The following is a 21,642-nucleotide window of genomic DNA, read 5'->3' on the forward strand; positions in this document are numbered from 1 at the left end:
TTGATAGACATTTAGGTTGTTTCCATATCTTGGCTATTGTAAATAGTGCTGCTATGAACATTGGGGTACATATATCTTTTCAAATTAGAGTTTTCATCTTTTCTGGATATATGCCCAAGAATGGGATTGCCCATATGATAACTCTATTTTTAGTTTTTTGAGGAAACTCCATACTGTTCTCCATAGTGGCTGCACCAGTTTACATTCCCACCAACAGTGTAGGAGGGTTCCCTTTTCTCCACACCCTCTCCAGCATTTATTATTTGTAGACTTTTTGATGATGGCCATTCTGATCGGTGTGAGGTGGTACCTCATTGTATCGATAGTTTCAGTTTGCATTTCTCTAATAATTAGTGATGTTGAGCATCTTTTCATGTGCCTGTTGGCCATCTGTATGTCTTCTTTGGAGAAATGTCTATTTAGAACTTCTACCCATTTTTTGACTTGGTTGTTTATTTTTTATTATTATTATTACTATTATTTTTGATATTGAGCTGCATGAGCTGTTTGTATATTTTGGAAATTAATCCCTTGTTGGTCGCATCATTTGCAAATATTTTCTCCCATTCTGTAGATTGTCTTTTTGTTTGATTATGGTTTCCTTTACTGTGCAAAAGCTTTTAAGTTTATTTAGATCCCATTTGTTTATTTTTGTTTTTATTCTCATTACTGTAAGAGGTGGATCGAGAAAGATCTTGCTGTGATTTATGTCAAAGAGCGTTCTGCCTATGTTTTCCTCTGAGAGTTTTATAGTGTCCGGCCTTACATTTAGGCCTTTAATCCATTTTGAGTTTATTTTTGCGTATGGTGTTAGAGAATGTTCTAATTTCATTCTTTTATGTGTGGCTATCCAGTTTTCCCAGCACCACTTATTGAAGAGACTGTCTTTTCTCCATTGTATATTCTTGCCTCCTTTGTCATAGATTAGTTGACCATAGGTGTGTGGCTTTATCTCTGGACTTTCTATCCTGTTCCATTGATCTATATTTCTGTTTTTGTGCCGGTAGCATACTGTTTTGATGACTGTAGCTTTGTAGTATAGTCTGAAGTCAGGGAGCCTCATTCCTTTAGCTCTGTTTTTCTTTCTCAAGATTGCTTTGGCTATTCAGGGTCTTTTGTGTTTCCATACAAATTGTAAAGTTTTTTGTTCTAATTCTGTGAAAAATGCCATTGGTACTTTGAAAGGGATTGCACTGAATCTGTAGATTGCCTTGGGTAGTATGGTCATTTTCACAATATTGATTCTTCCAACCCAAGAACACGGTACCTTTCCATCTGTGTGGAGTTCAATTTCTTTCATCAGTGTCTTATAGTTTTCAGAGTACAGGTCTTTTGCCTCTTTAGGTAGGTTTATTCCTAGGTGTTTTATTCTTTTTGATCTGATGGTAAATGTGATTGTTTCCTTAATTTCTCTTTCTGATATTTCATTGTTAGCGTATAGAAATGCAACAGATTTCTGTATGTTAATTTTGTATCCTGCAACTTTACCAAATTAATTAATGAACTCTAGTAGTTTTCTGGTGGCAGTTTTAGGGTTTTCTATGTATAGTATCATGTCACCTGCTAACAATGACAGTTTTACTTCTTTCTTTCCAATTTGGATTCCTTTTATTTCTTTTTCTTCTCTGATTGCTGTGGCTAGGACTTCCAAAACTATGTTGAATAAAAGCGGCGAGAGTGGGTACCTTTGTCTTGTTCCTGATCTTAAGGGGAATGCTTTCAGCTTTTCACCATTGAGTATGATGTTAGCGGTGGGTTTGTCATATATGGCCTTCATTATGTTGAGGTATGTTCCCTGTATGTCCACTTTCTGGAGAGTTTTTATCATAAATGGATAGTGAATTTTGTCAAAAGCTTTTTCTGCATCTATCGAGATGATCATATGTTTTTTATTCTTCAATTTGTTAATGTGGTATATCACGTTGATTGATTTGCAGATATTGAAAAACCCTTGCATCCCTGGGATAAATCCTACTTCATCATGGTGTATGATCCTTTTAATGTATTGTTGGATTTGGTTTGCTAATATTTTATTGAGGATTTTTGTGTCCATGTTCATCAGTGATATTGGCCTGTGATTTTCTTTTTTGTGTGCTATCTTTGTCTGGTTTTGGTATCAGGGTGATGCTGGCCTCATAGAATGAGTTGGGAAGTGTTCCTTCCTTTGCAGTTTTTTGGAATAGTTTGAGAATGATGGGTCTTAACTCTTCTCTAAATGTTTGGTAGAATTCACCTGTGAAACCATCTGGTCCTGGACTTTTGTTTTCTGGGAGTTTTTAAATTACTGATTCAGTCTCACTACTGGTAATTGGTCTGTTCATATTTTTATTGCTTCCTGGTTCAGTCTTGGGATAGTGTACCTTTCTAAGAGTTTGTCCATTTCTTCTAGGTTTTCCATTTTATTGGCATATAGTTGTTCATAGTAGTCTCTTATGATCCTTTGCATTTCTATGGTGTTGATTGTAACTTCTCCTTTTTCATTTTGATTTTATTGATATGGGCCCTCTCCCATTTTTTCTTGATGAGTCTGGCTAAAGGTTTGTCAATTTTGTTTGTCTTTTCAGAGAACCATCTTTTAGTTTCATTGATCTTTTCTATTATTTTTTAGTCTCTATTTCATTTATTTCTGCTCTGATGTTTATGATTTCTTTCCTTCTACTAACTTTGGGTTTTGTTTGTTCTTTCTCTAGCTGCTTTAAGTGTAAGATTATCTTGTTTATTTGAGATTTTACTTGTTTCCTGAGGTAAGATTGTATTGCTATAAACTTCCCTCTTAGAACTGCTTTTGCTGCGTCCCTTAGGTTTGGGATCATTGTGTTTTCATTGTCATTTGTCTCTAGGTATTTATTTCCTCTTTGATTTCTTGTTAGCCATTGGTTGTTTAGTAGCATATTGTTTAACCTCTATGTGTTTGTGTTTTCTGCAGTTTTTTTCTTGTAGTTGATTTCTAGTCTCATAGCATTTTGGTCAGAAAAGATGCTTGACATGATTTCAATTTTCTTAAATTTACTAAGGCTTGTTTTGTGACCTAGCATGTGACCTATCCTGGAGCATGTTCTGTGTGCACTTGAAAAGAGTGTATTCTGCTGCTTTTGGATGGAATGCTCTATATATCAATTAAGTTTGTCTGGTCTAACATGTCATTTAAGGCCAGTTTCCTTATTGATTTTCTGTCTGGCTGATATGTTCATTGATGTGAGTGGGGTGTTAAAGTCCCCTACTGTCATTGTGTTACTGTCGACTTCTCCTTTTATGTCTGTAAATATTTGCTTCATATATTTAGGTGCTCCTATGTTGGGTGCATATATATTTACAATTGTTAGATCTTCTTGGATTGATTCCTTGATCATTACATAGTGTCCTTTTTCGTTAACAGCCTTTATTTTAAAGTCTATTTTGTCTGATATACTTATTGCTACGCTGACTTTCTTTTGATTTCCACTTGCATGGAATACCTTTTTACATTCTCTAACTTGTAGTCTGTGTGTGTCTCTAGATCTGAAGTGAGTCTCTTGTTGGCAGCATACATACGAGTCCTGTTTTTGTATCCATTCAGCCACTCTGTGTCTTTTGGTTGGATAATTTAGTCCATTTATATTTAAGGTAATTATTGATATATATGTTCTTATTGCCATTTTTAAAATTAATTAATTAATTAATTTATTTATTTATGGCTGTGTCGGGTCTTCGTTTCTGTGCGAGGGCTTTCTCTAGTTGCGGCAAGCGGGGGCCACTCTTCATCACGGTGCGCGGGCCTCTCACTATCGCGGCCTCTCTTGTTGCGGAGCATAGGCTCCAGACGCGCAGGCTCAGTAGTTGTGGCTCACGGGCCCAGTTGCTCCGTGGCATGTGGGATCTTCCCAGACCAGGGCTCGAACCCGTGTCCCCTGCCTTGGCAGGCGGATTCTCAACCACTGCACCACCAGGGAAGCCCTTATTGCCATTTTGTTAATTGTTTTGGATTTGTTTTTATAGGTCTTTTTTTCCCCTTTCTTCTTCTTTTGCTCTCTTCTCTTTTGATTTAATGACTATCTTTAGCGCTATGTTTGGATTCCTTTTTCTTTTTTTGTGTGTATATCTATTACAGATTTTTGGTTTGCAGTTACCATGAGGTTTTTGTATAGCAGTCTATATATGTGTGTGTGTGTGCACGTGCGTATGATTGTTTTAAGTTGCTTATCTCTTAATTTCAAATAAATTTTTAAAACCCTGCATTTGTATTCTCCTCCCCTCATGATTACTTTTTTTTTTTTTTTTGGCCACAAGGCTTGTGGAATCTTATTCTCCTCCTCCTCTTTGATTTCTTCAGTTAGCCATTGGTTGCTTAGAAGCATATTATTTAGCCTCCACATGTTTGGGTTTTTTGCAGTTTTTTTCTTATAGTTGATTTCTAGTATCATAGCATTTTGGTCAAAAAAGAGCTTTGGCATTCTTTTTGATCTCCTTCTCAGTGGAGCTATCTATACACCAAGTGCAAACAAACAGAGGGGTGTAGGTAAAAATCAGGTCAGAGAGGGGAAAAAGAAAAACTTTTGAAAGGATTTCCTTTTTCCAAGAAATCAGTGGAGTCATCGTCCCTTTCTGCCTCTAAGCTATTGGACATCTTCCAATTGAGAGATCTTAACTCCTTTTGCTAGATATGACTTGACATGCAAATACAGTACCAGAACTTGGTTGAGAGTCACTTATGATAGCAACTTATAAATTGCTGGGCAGGGTCCATGTCTTATTTATCTGTTTATTCTCCAGACCTAGCATAGTGTAGAACTCCAAATGAACTCAGTTTCTCAAATTGAATCCAACAAGCCCAACCCTTATCACTATCTTTATCCCCAGTAGCTGTGATAACATACGGCAGGCAGGATGAGTCTACTGATAGGAAGTAACAGATAGCTACTCAATGAAATATACGCTAAGGATAGGAATAGGAATCAGGGAACACATTAAAAAATCAACAAATCTCATGCTGGTTTCAGTGTACCACATTGGAAGGACCATAGAAGAAAAGGCTGGGATTATATTGGTTAGGTCCTAATAATAGGGGTAGTTTGGAAAGCACCTGACACTAGCTACCAGCTATTTATGGTCCTTCCAGTTCATCTACTTGGATGTAATATTTGGGAAAATATCTGTGGAAGGGATTGATCCACATAACTACAGCAAAGTAAGAGCTGTGCCATCTCTGCTTTACTCTCCTCTGTCAGCAAACTGGCTCTCTTGACTGTTCCATAAACATGGCAGAAGATGTCTGTCCCTATCATTTCTAAATTTACATCTCCTTGGGATTTCCCTGGCGGTGCAGTGGTTAAGAATCCTCCTGCCAATGCAGGGGACACGGATTCAAGCCCTGGTCTGGGAAGATCCCACGTGCCGTGGAGCAACTAAGCCAGTGCACCACAACTACTGAGCCTGCACTCTAGAGCCCGTGAGCCACAACTACTGAAGCCCATGCACCTAGAGCCCGTGCTCCGCAACAAGAGAAGCCACTGCAATGAGAAGCCCACGCACCGCAACCAAGAGTAGCCCCTGCTCACCGCAACTAGAGAAAGCCTGCACATAGCAACGAAGACACAACACAGCCAAAAATAAATAAATAAATAAATAAATTTATAAATAAATTAATTAATAAAATAAATTCACATCTCCTTTATTCAAATGTCCAGTGGAGACAGGTGTGATCTTGACTCCAGATCCCAGTTCTCAGAAGAGAGAAATGGGTCTGCTCAGCTTGGTTTAGTTTCTATCCCTGACCTAATATTCAAGGGTCAGGGATGCATTAGGTAGTTAGAAATATGACTCAGGAAGCACTCTTGTCTGGGAGAGCAGTTCTCAGAGAGGGAAGCTGGTGGGGTGGGCAGATAGCCTAGAAGGCCTCTAATATAATGGAAAAAAAAAAAAAAAGAAAATTTACTTTTCCTCAGAGAGGAAAGAAAGTACAAAATGAACAGGTTATATGGACAAGGCAACCAATAAACAATATGTGCAAATTTATGGAAGGCAATTGAATTGGATCAGTGGCTGTCATTAATATAATAGATTCATCTAGTAGCAGAGGAAAAACCTTACCAGCCTTTTTAAATTAAAACTTTCTTTTCAGAACCAAACCCGAGAAATGGCTGGGAAAAAGAATACCTGCCCAGTATTCATACCCCTTCTTCTATGAAAAGAGTTGGGAAATTTTTCTGCACAGCTTAAAGAATTCATTCCTCAGCCTCCTGTGTAGCAAAGTGTTGCCCATGAGTTGTATCTTGAAATTGTCTGCATACAGTGGTACTTCCCAGGAATAGTTACTTTTGTTTGTTTTTTAAAGGGGCACATAGCTAGCCTATGTCCCTTTCTGTTTTCACTTCTTCCCCTCCATCCTAACTGGAATACAAACATGATGATTGGATTCCCAGAATCCATTCTGAAACATGAGATGACCTGAGGATGGTAATCATACTCTAAGAATGAAGGAATAGAAATATAGTAGGTGGCTGGGTCCAGTATGATACTTCAGATCTATTATATTGGGTTGGCCAAAAAGTTCGTTCAGGTTTTTCCATAAGATGTACAGAAAAACCCAAACGAACTTTGTGGCCAACCTAATACTATCACTGCACTGCTTAACTACAGACTTCTTTTATATAAGAGGGAAATAAACCTCTGTCTTGGTTAAACCATTTTTTTATCTCCAGTGCCCATAACTAGCAGCTGAATATAAATCCTAACTTGGTTAATGAGCCTCTATTCAATGGGGGAGCATTATGTGTTTGACTGATGGTGACTGATAAAAACAAAATTTATGACAAGACCCATCATGGAGACTAGTTTTTTCTGGTCCTGATCCTTTATGTTTTCATAGTGGCTAAAATCTATTAAAACAAAAAAGATATACAGATAAGATGGAGAAGCTCATGTTGCCTTTAATAGAACACTCTGTAGAAGCGATGAGAATGTGCTTTGAAGAACTGTGGGGAGTATAACTGACTGATGGCCCCAGCTGCTGGGTTCTGAAATCCATCTCCAAGTTTGAGCCAAGGCCTTGCCTCCCAAGGGGTGCTCCCAGCCAATGATGTGTGGTAGAAGTACCAAGGCAGGTTTTTTTCTGGAGAGACATGGGATTCCTCCGATGGCCAGCTTTGGCTTGAGGACTCTCTGATGGCCTTGCCAAACCTTCCTTAGACTACATTGCAGCACACTTCTGCCCAACCTTCTCCCCCTCGCTTCTTCACTCTGGGTCAGCCTCGCGTCATAGTCTCATGACCCTCTAGCTTTCCTGGCTCACTCTCCAATTTCTTTCATGGGCATTTCTCTTAGTAAAATCCTTGTATGTTTAATCTTATCTTGGCATATGCTTCTATGAGAACTTGGACTAATACACTCATTTGAGGAAGCTAAACATTTTCTCCATTCTTGCAGCCAATCTATTTTATGGGCCCAATTTATGCAAGGATAGATGGTTCTTGGGCAAAAAAGTCATGAAATGTCAGGCTCTCCCCTCTTCTTTACTCTTCTGTCTTTAAAATGAAGAAAAAATGGGGGAAAAGGAATAATCACCTATAGCAAATTTTTAATGGAGGCTTTTGGTAGTGTGCTGTGCTCAGAAGCCTAAGATACTGAGAAGAATGACAGATACTATAATGTAGTCTCTCTTCTGCTAGCTCATAATTTGGTTGGGAGTATGAGACAGTGGAGAGAGGCTCTGCCCTACACAGTGTTCACAAAACAAGGCATACCTAGCTCTGCCATCTTTCATGTGTGGGAGGTAAGAGGGTGGAGGATTGCATGGGAGGATTTTATAAGCCAGGCCCAAAAGTGGGGTGTATAAGTTCCTGCCTACATTCCATTGGCCAGGAATCTGTCACGTGGGAGGCTGGGAAATGCAGTCTACCTGGGAGCCAAGGAGGATATGGAAATGGGTGTGGGGAACAGTTAGCCAGTTCCTGCCCCAGCCACTTAGAAGAGGAACAACGGGGCCTTGGTTTCCTCAACAAGTGGAGTTTCTTTTCACAAGGACATTTCCACATAGTGCTCTCTCTTTATCAATACTCTGGCTGCATCACTTCATTAGAAAGTATAATTTTTAAGGGGAGATAGAATATAATAAAATATTGTATGGTAGTTAAACTGTCTTAAGACCACTTGATTTACTTGGAGGTTTGTTATGCAATCAAGTATTCCCAGACTATTTTGAACAGATTGCAAAGCTGCCTGATCAAAATTCTCATTTCTTATTTATAGGCAAATTATAGTTCAGATCCAGATGTTGAATGGGGGAGCAGGTAGGAAATGTTATCTTGTGCTTCATAGGCACGTCAAGTGAAAAGCTGAATTATATTTTCTTTTAAGATGCAGAAATCGATGGATATGAATTGGACCCTGAATGAAAATATATTTAGGATCTAATCAAATTTCTATGAACTTGGATACAGCAAGGCTATTTTGTAAATTCAAGATAAAACTATTTCAATATGATAATAGTGCTCTGTACTAAACATCACTCAAAGATGGAAATTTTATTTTTAGCAGTGCATCAAACCGAATCCACCCTTTACTTTGAATATTGCAAATTTGGGGGGATAGGGTAGGGAAAGGAACATGTGTAAAATGTTCTCAATAACATTTAATTTAACATCTGCCTAGACTGTCAATATATATTTTTCTAACTTGTATTAGCTATTTGGCAATTCCAGCTGCTCGGTAACAGTTTTAGGATATCAATTTCTCCAGATTGCTAACTACTGCGTGAGACCCACACAAAGTCAGAATTAGATTAAAAATGACATTTGTAAAAGGATAGCAGAGTAACCCAAAACACCATTTTTTAGTTTGTTTCCACCATACTTGCAGTTAAAGAAATTCTCTTGCCAGTAACACTTTATGAATTCAGCACTTTAAATTCAGAAAGGGTCTTAAAGGTCAACTAGTCCAACCTTTTCATTTCACAGTTGAGAGAACTGAATCTCAAAAAAGCTGAAGGTTAGGTAGCTAATTAGTTACATGGCCATGTTTAGAAGCCAAGTCCATCCATCCATCCATCCATCCATCCATCCATCCATCCATCCATCCAACTATCCAATCAACAAATATGTATTAAGTGCCCACTGTCCAGACACTGGCTTGATGCTGAGGATACAATGATAAACCAAACCAGACATGGTTTCTTTCTTGTAGAAAAGACAAACACTAATCAAATGGTTATATGTATATATTGCCACGAAGGAGAACTACACTATGTATTGAGAGCATATAACAGGGGCTGACCTTGTCATGAAGTTTATGCTGGGAGATGAAATTTGAGTGTGTGTGAACTAGGTGAAGAGGAGAAAGAATGCATCATGGAAGCCCATGTGCTGTGATAGAAGTAAGAATAGCATATTTGATGAGCTTGAAATAGGCCAATGGAGCTGGGGTGCAGAGAGCAAGTGAGAACATGATTCAGGATGGGGCTGAAAGATAGGCAGAGGCTATAGAAAGAGACCATCTCTTGTCCTAAAGAGTTGGTGTGAGCATGTGAGGTTTGGACTTGAGGTGCCATTTTGCTTCAGTGAGGGGCAAGCCAAGGGATCAGCATGAAAGCCCTGAGGATGGTGCCAACAGCATGGAAGGGTGAGAAGGAACTACATAGTGAGAAACCAGGTCCTTGGTGGCACTGCCTGAGCTACACGGTCAAATCTCACATGAATAAAGAATTAGTGTGGTACCACTTAGTTGTGGTTTTTATGATTTAAGTATTTAAATAGGTTTTTTTGTCACTTGTTTCCCTCAAATAAGGAGTCAGCCAAATAAAAATGGCAACCACTGTGTACTTGTTGAGACGTTTGCCTTTTTTTTTTTTTTTTAGTAATTAATGAATACTAGCTGCATTGAATGCTCACTTCCATTATTGTGTGGGTGTGTGGAATGCTTTCTATGTCAATTTAAATCCTACTCATCTTCAAAGCCCAGGTTAACCTCCCTATCTTTCAGGAGGCTGAACAGTTACCTTCCTCCCCTTTTCAACAGCTTCTGTCCTTCCTGTTGGTCCATTAATAGTGTGACTCAATCTATGTGATCTTGTACTTTATTTTGTTTTATTTTATTTCATTTTATTTTATCTTGTTTTTTTAAAGACTAACTCCCTCTGACCCATTTTTTAAAATTGAAGTATGCTTGATTTACAATGCTGCATTAGTTTCAGGTGTACAGCAAAATGATTCAGTTATATATACACATATATGTGTGTGTGTGTGTGTATATATATATATATATACACACACACACATATGTGTATATATATATATATATATTTACACACACACACACACACACACATATGTATATTCTTTTTCAGATTCTTTCCCGTTGTAGGTTATTACATGGTATCGAATATAGTTCCCTGTGCTATACAGTAAGTCCTTATTGTTTATCTATTTTATATATAGTAGTGTGTATCTGTTAATCACTAACTCCTAACTTATCCCTCCCCCCACCTTTCCCCTTTGGTAACCTTAAGTTTGTTTTCTATGTCTGTGAGTCTATTTCTGTTTTGTAAATAAGTTCATTTGTATCATTTTTTAGATTCCACATATAAGTGATATCATATGATATTTACCTTTCTTTGTCTGACTTACTTCACTTAGTATGATAATCTCTAGGTCCATCCATGTTGCTGCAAGTGGCATTATTTCATTCATTTTTATGGCTGCGTAGTATTCCATTGTATATATATATATATATATATATATATATATATACCACACCTTTATCCATTCATCTGTCAATGGCCATTTGGGTTGCTTCCATGTCTTGGCTATTGTAAATAGTGCTGCTATGAACACTGGGGTGCATGTATCTTTTCGAATTAGAGTCTTCATCTTTTCCAGATATATGCCCAGGAGTGGGGTAGTTGGATCATATGGTAACCCTATTTTTAGTTTTCTAGGGAACCTCCATACTGTTCTCTATAGTGACTGCACCAATTTACATTGCCACCAACAGTGTGGGGGGGTTCCCTTTTCTCCACACCCTCTCCAGCATTTGTTATTTGTAGACTTTTTTTTTTTTTTGGCCGCGCCGCATAGCTTATGGGATCTTAGTTCCCCGACCAGGTGTTGAACCTGAGCCACGGTAGTGAAAGTGCCAAGTCCTAACCATTGGACTGCCAGGGAACTCCCCATTTGTAGACTTTTTTATGATGGCCATTCTGACCGGTATAAGGTGATTTTGACTGGTAGTGATTTTGAGTATTTTTTTCATGTACCTGTTGGCCATCTGTACGTCTTCTCTGGAGAAATGCCTCTGACCCATTTTTTCCAAAGAACACTCTTGTATTTTAATATCAGTGCTTCACCTGCCTTTTTCTCCTTTGCATCTTTTCAAGTATTACTTTTCAAATTTTGGGACACATAAGACTCACCTTTGGGCTTGTTAAAAGGGCAGATTCTCTCATATCATAGGTGCACATATGGAAAAACACAGTACATTAGGTATTGTATAGTATAGGTGCTTAGTGCCTAAAATCATGAGTTGAATTGAATGAAAAGTCCAGAGGGATGTGATTTGGGGATTATCAGAAAAGTTTCTCCTGTAAGGCTCTAGAAATGGGCACCTCCTTCAACTTGTCTCCAGTGATCTCATAACTAGGCTGAGTATCAAGGTCAAGGTACTGTGTACTTAAAAGGCAGCCAAAATTTTTGATGACCTTAGCTAAAACTAGTGAGAGAAACCAAACCTCATCCCTCACATTCTGCATTAATAAGAACCACAGTGTCAGGAGTTCTTGACGAATAATGCATATTTCACCTGTTCTTCATTCATTTTTCGTTTCTGCCCAAGCACCTTTACTTCCTTTACTTTTGAGCTCTGATCCGTTCCCACTGATTTTTGGTTTCTGTTCTAATGGGAAGCACCTTGGTCTAATGGGGAGCGGCCAGGCTTCTACCTAGAACACAGCTTTGTCTCGGCAAGTTGTCCGTTTCTTCCTCTCTCCCTCTGGCCCAAGCGAGCCCTGCCTCATCCACCCCTGCCTCTTATCCACACACACGGCCTCTTTCCTGTGTTTGCTACAGAGAAAGACAGTTTTCCAGCTTCTTCCAACCTAATCTTGTTTCTTTGACACATACATATGCACACACACACGTGGCTTTTCTTAATTTCATATATGAAAATTGACAAGTTTAACAAAGCAATGGAGAAGTTAAAAAACTAAGTCTTACAAGCCCTGGTAATAAGGGTCTGTTTTCATTGCCTTCTCTTTACCCCACTGGTGATGAATGGCTTCCCACCATGGAGTTATGGGGATGGCTGAACACACAGCATCCACCACTGGAGAGATGAGATGGACAATGGTTTATTAGTCACCCATACTCACAGTCTGGGGCAGGAGGATCCCACGTGCCATGTAGGGCTACATGGGAGTTATACTCAGAAGCAGAGCAAACAACCAGGGGCTGTGAGAGGCAGGCTTCTGGTATCAAGAGGGTGAGGTGTACCCTGGCTTCTGTGGGAGGATGTGATTGGCTTGTTTGAATAGTTCTGAGGGCTGCAGGGAACTGTTCTTGGTCCCTGTGATAAGGAGAGTTGTTTGGCTAGAGGATCTTTGTGGCAGAGTAGGGAGAGGCACTTGCAATTAGGCTACTTGAGACCCTGCTGATTTCACCAGATGTCAAGGCAGTGCATAATATTAATTTTAGGCCTTCACCACAGGGTCTCTAGTTTTTAAAAGAAATCTAAGCAGGGCCAGTCTATCTCTTTCTGGCTCCTGGTTTGTCTCCTCAGTCTTAGTTTGGGAATAGACTCACCCAAGTAATTTTCTGTCTTGTCAGATTTTGTATCACCACTTTCCTCTGTAAGCCTTCGGGGGTGGATTATGTCAAAGGTCCTTTGATTTTGTGCTTGCCCTAAATTTGAATGATTAAGCAATAACGATGAAACTGGATTGACTGTTTATACACTTAACTTTGAAGCTCTCTACCTCCTCTCTTAGGTTGGGTTCCCTAGAAGCAGAGCCTGAAGCAGGAAGTCGGGCGCATTGCGGGGAGTGCTCTTCAGGGAGAACCTGGGAGGGAGGGAGGGAAGCAGGAAAGGAAAGGGGTGGGGGAAGGTGAGCGAGGATACGCGCGGTCTTGCTTCCTTGAAGAGAGGCTCTGACATACAAACCACACCTTGGAGTTATCCCTGACTTGAGAGGAGGGGTCTCTTTTGTACCCGCATATCAGTCAGTCTTTGTCTGTGGGCCATGGGGTGGGGTAGCTTCCTGGAGGGCATGGCTACCATCAGTCCAGGGCAGTTCTGCAGAGACGGAGGCAGCTGGGGTAGCCCACATTCTCCCCTGCTAGGGGATGGGTGCTCTGGCCTTGTAAGTGGAATCTGGTCAAGGTACCAAGTGCATCTACTGCATATACTTCACCTACTCAACAACGCTAAGAGGCAGAAATTATAATCACTGTATTTTTCAGATGAGAAAACTGAGGCATAGAAAAAGCCTGGCTAAAGTGAAGTCAGTATTCCAACCCAGACAGCCCGGTGCCCATTTTCAGAGCATTGCTGGGGAAACATGCCTAAGAATTCCAGAGTCTCTTCTAGCTCTTCATTTTATGCTTTTAATTTTATTCAATTCATGAAATATGCATTGATCACCAGTATTGTACAGAGTTGTCTCACGGGAGAGTTTAGCTGAAGGCCCCAGTTACACTGCATCCTTCTCCACTAGAGGCTTTGATGTTGAAAGACCCTTGGACCCATTTTGTCCAACACTTCAAATTATATAATTAACGTTGCATACTTTGTTAGATTCAACCTCAAACTGTCTGATGAATCTGTCCTTCTTAAATCATTCGTGTGAGTTATCTGCTCATAAAATGTGTCTTTTAATGAGGAAATCTGACAATGGCTCTTCATTTAAGTCAGTAATTAAGGATATCATGGATAGGAACATTGTTTCAGCTGCCAGTGTTGTACCGTTTTATCCTTAAGCAAATAGCTTGGAAGAGAGAGGCAGATGACTAAAGATATCTCTGAATAAGACTAGACAGTTAGCCTTCCTGGGTTTTTGGTACAAAAGGGAAATGACTGTGAACCAGGTGTTCTCTGTGAAAGAGGGTGATCCTTCTTTTTAGGACTTTACATCTTCGTTTAAAAAAAATGGGACAGGCTTCCATCAGCAGTGATCTCTGGGGAGGTGGGGAAGATTGCTAGGTAGGTTGAGTTTGAGCCTTAAATTTTCAAAATTTTTATTTTATTTGTTTTAAAAATAGATAATACATCACATGGTTTAAAATTCAAAAGGATATTATAGTAAAAAATCTCCTTCCCTTATTCTGCTGCTACCCACTTCCCTTTCCCAAAGGCAACTAGTGTTGTCAGTTTCTTGGTTATCTTTTCAGAGATGTTTTATGAATATTCAAGCAGGTACATGTAAATATTTGCTAAGATCTTTGAAAATTCAATGGTGAGTGTAGAAATAGGAAAACCCATGTATTAGTTTCCTAAGACTGCCGAAACAAACTACCAGAGACTTAAGACCAAAGAAATGTATTCTCTCACAGTTCTGGGGGCAAGAAATCCAAAATCAAGGTATCAGCAGGACCATTCTTTCTCTCAAGGCTCTTGGGAAGAATGTTTCTCTGCCACTGCCTAGCTTCTGGTGGTTTCTGGCAATTCTGGGCATTCTTTGTCTTGTGGACACATCACTCCAATATCTGCCTCTTGTCACGTGGCATTCTCCCTGTGTGTCTCTGTGTCCAAATTTCCCTCTTCTTACAAGGATACCAGCTACTGGATTAGGGCCCACCCTAACCTAGTATGACCTCATTTTAACTTGATTACATCTGCCAAGACCCTATTTCCAAATAAGGTCACATTCACAGGTACTGGGAGTTAGGACTTGAGCATATCTTTTTAGGGGACATAATTCTACCTACTTCAATCCATAATGTTATAATTTCAAAGTTTAAAGCAGGCTTTGTAGAGAAGTAGAGTTCAGTTCACCTTTGGGATATGGAATGGAGTTGACAATTCTCTTGTTTGGGGGAAAGCAAATACCCAGATGGATCTTTCTCTTTTGTAGAAATGAAGCAAAGACACACAACAATAAATGAAGATTTCTAAACCTCCAGTGACATCAAGAAACCAATCTGTTCCGGATGAAAATGAGAGAAGTTATCTGTGTAGTGAAAAGTGTTTACATCGGTGAGTTTTTTTCCCAACTTTTTTTTTGACTCCTGCCTATAGTAAGAAATACGTCGTGACCCAGACGTGCAAATGTTTGAATATACATATATGAATAAATATAACTGAAACAAAGTCTTGCTCCATGAAACAGCATGTACATTTGTTATTTGAAATGAATTTTAATCTTTTCTAGTCTGCCTTTTTTCATTAATTTTTTCTCAAGACCACTAATGGGTTGCCACCTGCAGTATGAATAACACTTTTTGGTGATATGTTCTTCCCTAGGAAGGGGTTTATAGATTTCAATGCCTGCATGTTATTGCTTGTTCTTATGGAGGTGTTTGTGCATGGCAGGAATAAAGTGGAGGGTTAATCTTTACCTCCCCAAGGAGGACTGAATGGCTGTGAAAGGGAAATGATGAGCTAATCACCTTGGCTCAACGTAGATTGGACTGTTGGTGCCGTACACGCATGTTACTCAAACTAGGACAAATGTACTAATGTTGGGCCTTTGTGTTCCAGTGTCTTCTTGGAGTCCTAAGACCAAGATTAGGGAGTGAGGGCTGTCAATCATTTTGGAAAATCCTGAAACTGAAACAGGATTGGGTGATGTGTTTAAGGGAGAAAGAAATGTCTCTGGAACCTCTCCTCCAGGGAGAAGAGACAGCTCAAGGACGTTTCTGTTGATGGAGTGGAAAGGAGGTGGGAAAATGAAGAGTAAAGTTAACTCTTTCGAACAGTGGTGAGGCCAGGGCAGGGCAGAGGTGCTCTTCCGGGACTAGTTGTGAGCTATGTTATAGGTTGTTGTCATGGATGCAGTTGGTGCCCACGCACATCCCTTTTAAGGACTCCTGATGCCATATCCCTCAGCAACTATGGGTTTGCCTATTCATCCCTACCTCTTTGTCTAGAGAATTTTTCTCAGCAGAATGGGAGCCTCCTCATCTGGGAGGTTATGCTACCCCATTCCCCAAGTGGCTATAGCCAACGACAGACTGACAGAGGGTACAGAAGGCTGGCCCCTTTGCCTTTGAGGTGGTACTATCCTCTGGTGCAGTTTGTACTCCAGAATTCCCTGTGGGATCAGGTTGAAGCTGAATTCCCAGTAAGACCCCATGATAACTTCACTCCTTCCCCTGCCTCATCCTGCTTCCCTCATTCCTCTGCTGTCTCCCAGAAGAAATCACGTGCCTAAGAATTCTCATCTCAGGTTCCAGTTCTAAGGAATCCAGCCTAAGATGGTTACTTCTGTGTTGTAACTTCCTCAACTAGTAGTTTTATCATTACTTATTATTTTTTCTTATTACAACAAGCTTCAGCCTTGCATTTGCATTTCGCTTCGGAAATTAGGGAAGCTGATCAGGATCATGCTTTGGGTGAAGCAATACAAAGGAGTGATGCAGGAATGCAAGGGAAGTGACCAGCAGCAGGGTCATCAGTGGCCCCATGGGTGGAGGGAAGGAGTGGTTTCAAAGCAGGAGGGGACTGAGTCAGCCGGAAACAACCAAGGCAACTTCCTGGAAGGAGTAAACTTTCCCTTTTATTTGTGGAGAGGAGTCAAAGAAAGGCTGGATTTCTACTGACAAGTGAGATAGGACTTAAGTGGTTGTAATTTAGGGGCCAGGAGCGAACTGATCTCATCTTGTCTGTATGGGCTCTTGGCATATTCGTTTCCAAGTGCTGCTGAAACAAATGACCACGAACTCAGTGACTTAAAACACCACAAATTTATTATCTTATAGTTCTGGAGGTCAGAAGTCTGCAATGGGTTTTCAGGACTGCATTCCTTCTGAATGTTCTAGCACATAATCTGTTTCTTTGCCTTTTCTGGCTTCTAGAGGCCACCTGCATTCCTTGGCTCATGGCTTCTTCCTCTGTCTTCAAAGCCAGCAGTGTAGCATCTTTGAATCTCTCTCTCTCTGTTCCTCTGCTTGTGCTATCACATCTCCTTCTCTGACTCCTCTTGTGTCCCTTTTATAAGCATCCTTTTGAATACATTGGGCACACCCAGATAATCCAGGATAATCTCCCCACCTCAAGATCCTTAACTTAATGACATCTACAAAATCTCTTTTGCTACATGAGGTAACAACATTCACAGGTTCTCGATATTAGGTTATGGACATCTTTGGGGAAGGGCATTGTTCAGCCTACCACAGTTAGGGAAACCTGGACACAAAAATTATATTTTCCTTTCAACATTTGCTTCATGTTCAATGCCTGGAATCAATTTTGCTGAGCTAATGTCTGCACTTACTCCTCACTCTTTTAGCACAAGAGTTAGTCTGTGTCAGGGCTTGGAGCTGGACCAAGGTGGGCCCCTGCCTCCATTACTGGGGCCATGGGTCTGTGTCACACAGGGTCGGAGAATACAGGGGCTGCATGGTATGGCTGTGCCTATCCATGGACAAGGCTTTTTCCTGGGATGATTGGACAAGGACCGAACCATGAGTGGCATCTCCACTAGGTCCATCCAACACCGACTCTTTGACTAGATCTTTGGGAACTCACTAAAGCCAAAAAGGAAAGGATGAGATGATTCTTCTCTGGCCACTAAGAGTGTCTGTGTATATCTGGCTCATATTTCATATCCACTAAGGAAGTGAGGGGATTTAGAGAAAGAATCGTCACCAGTCCCACTCCAGCCTCACTCTCGGTCTTTTTCTCTCCCTTAGTTTGTCAGGTATTATACTTCTTCACAATTTTTCCAACATCAAAATCAGGAGCAGAGCTCTAGACATAGTCTGTAGTCCGTGCACATGAATCCCAGAACTATTGTTTAGTAAGATGCTAAGATAAAGTGGCATATGCTTCTTTCTCCATTAAATAAAAATTCCTTTATAGACAGCAACTTGTGATTAATGTCAGTCAAGGGAGGAATAGTGTCAGTGGGTGCTGTCATTTGATGTCAGTAATTTTTCCTTTGTAATCCTCAAATTGCCATGAAAGGTCATTGAGACTGAAGTTGGCTACCATTATTTTGCCCAGTAAAATGCATTTGACTGAAAATCTTCCTGTTTTCTGTCTTCGCATTGCTGTCCTGATATGAAAGAAATAATTTGACCCCTCAGCAAGGGATGCATGATGTCTTCCGCCCCTCAGACCTTGAGTTCATGCTTTTGAGTCTTCCCTTTCATTAATCTCCCAGGTCTTCTCTCCCTCCGCCTCTATCCTGTTCAGATTTTTCATCCACCATATTATGTAAATATGTTCTTCATTCTAGTGCTTCTTACCTGAACAGGAGCCTGGTCAACATGTGGATGGTTTGGTAAGAGCTAAAGCTGGAAAGCTAGGCTACTCTCCTTTTAAGATACTTGCAGTATCTGATTTTGAGTTGCTTGCCATCTAATTTCTAAAACCCACCAGCCATTTTCCCAGAATATTGGTTTGAGTCACATGATATTTATGACAATTCATTATTCCTAATACAATGCAGAAAAAGAGATCTTGATTAAAGGTCAAAATCACGCACACTTCCTAGTTACTTTTCACAATCCAAGATGTGGAACCATGAACTTGATGTATTCTGGGTATCATTGACATGCTTCAGAAAACCAAGTGGCTGCTTCATGGATATTTCTTCAGTCTTTAATATTTCTTGCTAGCCGACTGTGACAGTTTTGTACAAGGCAAGGATATCCTTTCTTAATATGTTTCCTTCGATCCCCAAGAATATAAATGGTTGTTGATTAGTGCTATGAAGCATACAGGATTCCATATCACTCTAACATGTTTCTGAGATTTGAGCTATTTATTTTGCCAGCTCAGTGTTTTCCCAATGCCAAGAAGAAATCTAACAAGACTGGAAACCCTGTGATATTCTTCACATGGGTATCGCTGTGGAAAGGACAGGATAGAACCCAACCTGTGGGGCTTACCTGGTGGTGCAGTGGTTAAGAATCTGCCTGCCAGTGCAGGGGACACGGATTCGAGCCCTGGTCCGGGAAGATCCACGTGCCGTGGAGCAACTAAGCCCATGTGCCACAACTACTGAGCCTGCACGCCACAACTTCTGAAGCCCCGCACACCTAGAGCCCGTGCTCCACGATGAGAGAAGCCACCGCAATGAGAAGCCCGCGCACCGCAACGAAGAGTAGCCCCCGCTCACCGCAACTGGAGAAAGCCCGCGTGCAGCAACGAAGACCCAATGCAGCCAAAAACAAATTAAAAAAAAAAAAATTCCTTTAAAAAAAAAACCCAACCTGCAACCAACTAATCTTAAGTAATAATAATAATAACAACGATAGTAAAGAAATAAAAGACGTTTGTTTAGTTCAACAAAAAGCAATAATGTGCTGTTAGGGGAAATCATCTCAGAACTTGCCTAAAGTATACGGCAGGCATTTTAAAAATATTAGGCAGAGGGTTTTACAGGTACATGTGAATTGATTGAACTTTTATCTAGGGCAGTAATAAGTATGAGACAAATAGAAAATCCTTTCACCGTTGAGAGCCATTGACCTAAGGGAAACATTTTTATTGACAACCCACAAATAAAAATGCAATGTTATAAGTTTCTTTAAAAAAAAACCCAACTAGATAAGTGTATTATTCAAAAGCTTTTTAAAAATTTTAAACATTTTATTATGAAAATTTCAATCATACACATACTTAGTAAGAACAGTATAATAAATTCCCATATTCCATCACCCAGTGTCAATAATTATCATTTTAACAATGTTTCAACTTTTTTCAAAAATAAGAACTACTTGAGTCATATCCTACAGATATCCTATTCAGTTTCTTGCCTAGTCATTTCTATTCCTTATGGACTTCAAGACGTCTCATGTTAATTTCAATAGATTTTCTTATCTCTTACTTCCCTGAGAAGATAGGCTATTCAGTTTGAGATCTGCCATTTTCCCTTCTCTGCACTTCAAAAGGTCTCAGAATTCTGTTCTATTTCCCCCATCCTCTCCTCCTATTTCCTCAGAGAAATAGCATTTCTCCATGTGAAGTTAAACCTCCATCTGAGTATTTAGTCACAACTGTCTCCTCCAGAATCTTGTCCTGTTAATTTTCTCTCCCCCATTTTCTATCTTTAGTCTTCCTCTTGGCTCCATTATCTCTACCAATAAACATGCTCATATCTTCTCCAAACTCAAAAGGCAGAACTACTGGGAACATCTTTTGAACTGTCTTTCTGCCCAAACTGACTCTGACTCAAGCCTTCCCTTTTGTGGTTATTCTTTTTCCACCTAGACTTGAAATCTGGGAAAATCCTTGATTTCTTCCTCTTGTTCTTCCTCCAGCCAGGCTTCAAGAATCTGTATTTTTTCATCGACTTTGCATCTGCCCCAGAGTAAGAGGCTGTATTTTCTGAAGATGGTCACAAAAATGTCTCCCATCCCACATGCTCTTCTTCAGTGTGACCTTGACACTCCTGCTATTGGGTGGTAGGGTCTATGTCCCTTCCCCTTGATCTGGGTGAAACTTTGTGACTGCCTTGACCATTAAAATATGGCAAAAGTGACACTATGTGACTTCTGGGATAGGTCATAAACATGCCATGCACGTCCCTCTTGCTCTGTTAGAGCCCAGCCATCATGCTGTTAGGAAGCTCTAACTAGCTCACATGGAGAGACCACATGGAGAAGCCATATATAAGTGTTTCAGCCAATAGCCAGCCTCAACCACCAGACAGGTGAATGAGGAAGGCTTCAAGGTGACTGTGGCCACCAGCCATTGTCAAAACTTCCCAGCCGAGGTCCCAGACATTGTAGAGCAGAGACAAGCCATCCCTATAATGCAGTGTTCAAATTCCTGACCTAGAGAATCTGTGAACATAATAAATTTATGCAAGTTTTTGGTTGATTTGTCACGCAGGCATAGCCCTGGAATACCCAGCCTCCCCTTCCTCACTGTGCTCGCTCTAATTCACAGCCACATCCTCTTGGCCTGATTTCTGGACTAGGCTTTTCTGTCACATTTTTAATTTGCTTCCAAACACTGGGGAATAGGCAGGGCATATTACAACAACCATTTTGCAGGTAAGGAACTGAGATTTAAGTAAAGGGAGGTTAAAATGACTCTCAAAGTAACTTGTAGAACGGGAACTAGAACTATGAAAGGGGACTTACTCTAGATTGTAGAGTTTCTCAAGCACATTTTCCCACAGAATCCTTTCTGAAAACATCTGTCAGCATTTGAAGGACACTGGTTTCCCAAGGAACATAGTTTGGGAAATACCCTTCTAGTCCAATTTCCTCTTTTTGTAGATCAAGCTTGGGAGATTTCTTTTCCAAGAGATAAAGAAAAGATACAAAAGGGACAGGAACTGGAGTGCAAAGTTGTTCTGCCAAGTCTTTATAGCTTGCTGTGTGTGGTGAGGTTTTTTTGGTGTGCTTGTGCCTTTATAGTATTTCTATCAGCCTGGCTCTAGGTGTCCCAGGTGAGAGAGGAAAAGATATATTTGGATGTGTCAATGCCTTTTAGTCAAAGACCACTGTAAGCACACTTGATTAAATAAATTGGGTTTATTACTCATTGCAGGGAATCATGGGGTCC

The sequence above is a fragment of the Eschrichtius robustus genome, chromosome X (assembly GCF_028021215.1).
Source record: "Eschrichtius robustus isolate mEscRob2 chromosome X, mEscRob2.pri, whole genome shotgun sequence".
Classification (NCBI taxonomy): domain Eukaryota; kingdom Metazoa; phylum Chordata; class Mammalia; order Artiodactyla; family Eschrichtiidae; genus Eschrichtius; species Eschrichtius robustus.